This window comes from Lepidochelys kempii, chromosome 1 (genome assembly GCF_965140285.1).
Source record: "Lepidochelys kempii isolate rLepKem1 chromosome 1, rLepKem1.hap1, whole genome shotgun sequence".
In the NCBI taxonomy this organism is placed as follows: domain Eukaryota; kingdom Metazoa; phylum Chordata; order Testudines; family Cheloniidae; genus Lepidochelys; species Lepidochelys kempii.
In genome coordinates this window covers 79,746,349-79,752,348 of record NC_136380.1, presented here as the reverse complement: position 1 = coordinate 79,752,348, position 6,000 = coordinate 79,746,349, and positions in this window count along the sequence as shown.

The window sequence follows — 6,000 nt, the reverse complement described above, 5'->3', positions numbered from 1 at the left end:
CAGATTCCTATGCAAATTTGAGGAAGGAAAAAGCGTGTCTGAATTTAAAACTGATCTTTAAGAGACCATTTTCCTGTTAGTCCCATGTACATACATCTTTTTTCTTAACTGATTATTTGTTTCCAGGTGAAATACACATGTTTATATTTAAGGTAATATAGGTCCCAAGCAGTTGCTCTAAGCACATTCCCTAATTAATAGACATAAAATCCTTAAATCTTACCCTTCCACCTCCCTTCCCATCACACAGTCAAAAAAATATTATGAGTAACTCAGCATTCTATTACTAAAAGAATGAACCTGAAACCATAATAAATACTGCAAGTCATGAATATCAAGAACCATGGTAACAGTATTCTGGGTTTTCCTTAGAGGTACCCCATCCAAGTACTGATCAAGCCAGTTACACAGTCCTATAAAGTACCAAGCACCCAACACTTCCACTAACTTTTATATTTACCAACACATGGCACACAACAGTACTGGTGTGCACAGTTGGTGATGTCTACTGGGAAAACTCCTGCAGGTATTGACCTGGATTAACCGGCAAAGTGCATGAGTCTGCTGCGTTGTCTACACCCCCTGAGGTTTTGTGCGCAATCCCCAAACAACTACCACCAACCTGCTCTGTATCCATTTACTGATTAGTAATACAACTAGTGAGGCACAGGACAGGGGTACTCTGTTGTTGCTGTGTATGCTTGTGGTAAGTTCTGACAGCGACCCTGTATGTCAGATGTGTGAGGCATTGCTCGTCTCTTGGGCTTGTGGTTTGCTGTGGCCGTGAGTTCTCTGGATCTGCCACATCAAGGTAGGAATGAAGGGATGGCAATACCTTGAGCCCATTTATTTTGGCAATCTGCTAGACCTTCCCTTTTTAGAATTTGTCTTGACTTGACAGGTGAAGGGTTCCCTTGACATTTGAAAGAATTTCTGCAAAATGTATTACAATTAATTTGGGAATGGAGCCTGAGATGGTGTGTGCACAAATAGGAGGTTGCCCATAGCTAAAGACAGAGCTGGATTAACTCTCCTGTGGGTCCGGGCCTATTAGATTTCGAGGGGCCTCTGAATACAAGTCTTTTTCCTAAAGTAAAACAAAATTATCACAATTATTACATTGAGGCTGTTAATGCTATAGTAAACTTGCCTTTTAATTAACATAAAGCCGTTCTGTGGTTACATTTCAATCTTAAAACGTAGAATAAAGTTAAGATAATTAAAAATAGCCTATGTCTTACCTTAGAACAACTGTTACATTAGTTTCTTTCTGGGAGGGAGTTTGGGTGCAGGAGGGGGCTCCAGGCTGGGGCAGAGTGTTGGGGTGCAGAAGGGGGTTTGAGGTGCAGGCTCCATCCAGGAGGCACTTCCCACAGCGGCAGGGCTCAGGCAGCCTGCCTGCCTGCCTGCCCTAGCCCCACACCACTCCTAGAAGTGGCTGGCTGCTGGCACGTCTCTGTGCACCCCTAGGGGGAGGGGGACAGTGTGCCTCTGTGCACTGCACACACGCGCAAGTGCCGAATGGGAGCTGCAGAGACGGTGCTGGGGTGGGGGCAGAACACGGAGGTCCTGCACCAGCGGCCGCAGAGATGTGGCAGCAGCTGTGCGCTTCTGGGAGTGGTGTGCGGGCACTGCATGCAGGCAGCCTGCCTGAGCCCTGCTGCACCAGGGCCCCCCTTAGCCCAGGGCTTTTGGCTGCAGCTCCTAAAGCCCCTGCATTAATCTGGCCCTGGCTAAAGAGTATGCAAAATAAAATCCAACAAAACTACTGACGTTTCAGAAACAGTGACATGACACAGAGTATCTCTACCTGCAATTAGATACCTGTGGCTGGCCCATGCCAGCTGACTTGGGCTCACAGGGCTTGGGCTGAGAAGTTATTTAATTGCCGTGCGCTCCTCTGGTCTCGGGCTGCAGCCCACGTTTGGGGACTCCAATACATTGCAGGGTCCTAAAGGTCAGGCTCCAGTCTGAGCCCAGAAGTCTATCCTGCAATTAAACAGCCTGGCGGCCCAAGCCCCACAAGCCCATGTCAGCTGTCATGGGCCTGCCGTGGGTGTCTAATTGCCGTGTAGAGATACCCCAATGGCCCAGGAATGAAAGCTTGGGCAGGTGGAATTATTACTGATGAAGAACTAACCTCAAAAGGCTCAAAGGGGAAGTTTGATTCAGATGGGCATTGAAAGGTTTGGCCCTATCAACCTATCATAGTGGTATCTAAGTGATAGTCAACAGCTGAAGACAGCATTTAGCATCCCTAGAAAAATCAATATTCTCAAATTCTCCTGCCATTCTTGATACAGTATGTGTCTTTTATCTATCTTATTCCTGCACCCCTTAACTGGTTATTTCTTCTTCTCTTCTTTTCTTCATCTAGTCTGCCCCCCCGCATCTCCATACTAGGTTGGATCCTATTCTAAAATATGAAAATCTGTGCTCTTGAAACTGGACAGGACTGGAACTCTTGTGAGATCAGGGTTTCTAACAAGATTAATGGACTAGATTCTTTGAATTCTTTTAGATTCTGATTCAATAAAAAGTACAGCAGGCTTAGGCATCCCTGTGAGGCCTTCTGAAGTGTAGAATTTGGCTGCATATTTCAGAGAACTAGACCCTTATAGAGGTTATTTTTTTTCTTCAAATAACAAAAAAGTGAATTAACTGCCAAGTCAGTGTTTTTGGGAACATGGAACTTGATTCCTGGGGAATATGGTTGGTAATTGTTTGGTCAAGTCTAAAACAAATAAAATTCAGGCCATTATGGAATATATCCACTAGCTAAAAACTAAGAAGTTGCTATTTTGACTTGCAGGTACCCTAGGATTCTTTTTCCTATTGTGAAATAGTAGCAAACACAAAGTAATGCCAAGTGGAAAAAATCTCAACCTAATTTGAGTTATAGGGAAAAATAGTTTCCCCTCCTTCATCACACCTGGTTGTGTGTCCATGTGTGGACGCACACACACATACACACAGTAGCCTTTTCTAATCTTAAAAATACCATTTACCAATACTTCACAGGCCAAAACTTAAAGAAAGTTTATGAGCCAAACTGACAGGCTGTTATAAATTAAATAACTACAGAATATTAGTCAAAAGCCATTTCAGCCAGAGATTTGATACTTTTCTTTTGGGGAAAAAAGAATGCTTGGCTCTGAAATGGGCACTGGAGATATTTCTATATTATTCAATAGGAAGGGAATTTATCCTAGAAACATACCACAGTGCATTACAGTGGCTGAATGGAAGGAAAAAAATCCAATAGCAGAATCACAAGGTGATAGCTATGACTTCAAGCTTTTCATTTTCAAATCAGACAGATGGCTGGATCTTGTAATTCAAATGCAGATTATTTGTCCATGTAGAAGTGTACAGGTGCGAATTGCAGGGCATGACAGCATACTGCGCTGTAACTCCCCCATGTGGATGCTGCAGACGCAAACTAAAAGGTACCTACTTCATGTTAACTTTGTTTGTTTAAAGAGGACTATGTTAATGCAAACTAGGTATCTTTTAGTTCACACCTTCAGCATCCACAATAGTGTGTGCTCCAATTCACACCCCTGTAATCCAAACTGTGGGGCTGTATCAACATAGACAACAAAGAGTCATGTTTCAGTAGGGGTGACAGTAATTGTTTCATGTTATGTGATTTCTAAATATATTGTTCTCGGATGAGAAATTCTCTCATAATAAATGGTTGTTCTTAGTTCTGTTTTCATCTAACGATGCTTTTCAGCATATTTGGGGGGAAATCCTCCTTTACAGTTTGATATGTTTCCCACAAAGAAAGCTGATATGTTTTCCATATAGACATTATGTGTTTAAAAACTACATTTAGTCTTTGTTAATTGTAGAAAAAAGAGTTATTGGCCTTTAATTACATCAAGATAGCTGAACCTCAGAAGGTTTGGAACTTCAGTTTGGGTTGGATATATACACAAACATTAGGAATGCAATAAAGATGTGTGTCTAAGTCTGAGTCAAACTATCCAAAGCTCTTGGGTCTACAAGACTAGACAGTTAATCTTGAACAAGCTTCCAGACAATATGCAAATACTATGATGAACAGCTTTCACATTTGAACTTCTAACCAAAACCTTAACGAGCAGAGGTAGTGAAAATGAAAAATAAAGGTACACCATGGGAGACTTTTTCCTAAATGTAAATATAGGTTCTCTTTGGGCTTCGTCCAGTGCTTCAATTGGAAAAATATTTGCTGGCAGGCACCTTCCTGGTTTGTGTTCCACCCAGCTATTCTTTGCCATAGCATCAGAGGACCAACACAGTACTAATAAGTCCCATCAGCTTATTTGTGCTCTGGTTCAATTATGGTATTGGTTGAACTTTGGGGAATGCTTACCAATCCCCTAAGTCATTAGGCAAGAGAATGCATGAGAATGACTCTGTACCCTGGGGGCTAGAGCACTCACCTGAGAAGTGGGTGAAACATGATCCAGTATTCCTGCACCAATAACTTTTAAAATTATTTATCCACAATGGAACAGTTTCAACAGGAGAGAGTGAGGGAGCCTTACATCATAATAGCCCATAACCCAGTGGCTCCGGTATTCACCTAAGAGATAGTAGATCCCTTTTCAAATCCCTTCTCCCCATCAGGCAGATGGAGGATTTGAACTGGGGATCTCCTACAGTTAGTATCCTAACCATCAGCTTAAAAGATACAAGGGAGGTCTCTCACCCTAGCTGTTTTGTGTGAGCTTACCCATGGTGGCCCAATCCAGTAGGTGAGCTCTGAGGACACTTACTGGCTTGGGTGCCACAGGTGAGTTAGGTGGACGAATGCCTCCCTTCCACCTGTTCATGTGCCATTCTGGGCTTAGGCATCTGGACGCTTGCTGTGGTGATGCAGTGAGCATGCTCAGAGTCAGAAACATATCAACTTAGGGAACTTTTACTGCAAAAGTTTTGGCACTAAGTGAGTTTAGGTGCCTACAGAGCTCAGCAACAGCTCCGCAGGGGTTTTATGGATCCCCCTGGTGCCTGATTCTGGGATTTAGCTACCTAAAATGGCAATTTGGCAATTAGGCACCTAAATTCTTTTATGAACCTAGCCTGTCCCTTTATATAGGTAAAAGATCCCTTATGTGGATTATTATTGTATTTATTACTTACAATAGTGTGCCTGGTGCTGTAGAAGACACAGCAATGAGACATTCTCTTGCCCATATAAAGAATTTACAAACTTAGAAGACACATACAGAAAAGCCATGACACAGTGGGAATCCCAGAGTAACTTATTTTTAACAAGCTATTGTGGTGCAAAGGAGGAGTTTCTTTGGGCCTTCTTCCACAGAGCACTCATGAAAGAGCCAGTCACAATCCAGTCTGAAAATTTAAGCACTGATTGATTAGTAAGTAAAGATAGAGACAAGAAAGGAAAGGGGCAAAAGAGAGCAGAAGGGGAGAGTAAAGGATTTGTTTTGGCATTAATGTTGTTCCTTCTGAGTCTCATAATGTCTTTTTATCAAAACATATTCATTAGGTGAGTACTGCAGGACTTAACTGAATCTGCTTTCACAATTTTTGATGCTCATTAGCAGCTGATAGGAGTAAAAATGGATCAAAATTTGACAGGTTTCTTTCACCCCTGTAATCTTAAAATCTCTGCATTTTAGAGAAGGGCTTCACTAGGTTCAGTCTCCAAACCCCTGGCTTTTAGGTTTGCCTCTGCTTAGTTTGGCCGAAAATCCCAGCTAGGGAAACTATCCCCTTGTATGTGCTGTAGGCGTCAATCTCTCACTTCTAGAGATTTAATGAGATCTGCCTTTCCTCTCTCACCTAAACAAACAGATTCATGTTTTAAACAAATGTCATCAACAACGTTAATAAATGTACTGTCTGTGGGCACAATTAATAGAAACTAGCCTTAGTGGTTTCTAGCCTGCAGATGCTCTGTGAAACTCCACAGCCATAGATTCTAATTAAGGGATTGACTTAAGAGGAAAGATTAAAATAACTAAATATGCTTATCTTTGC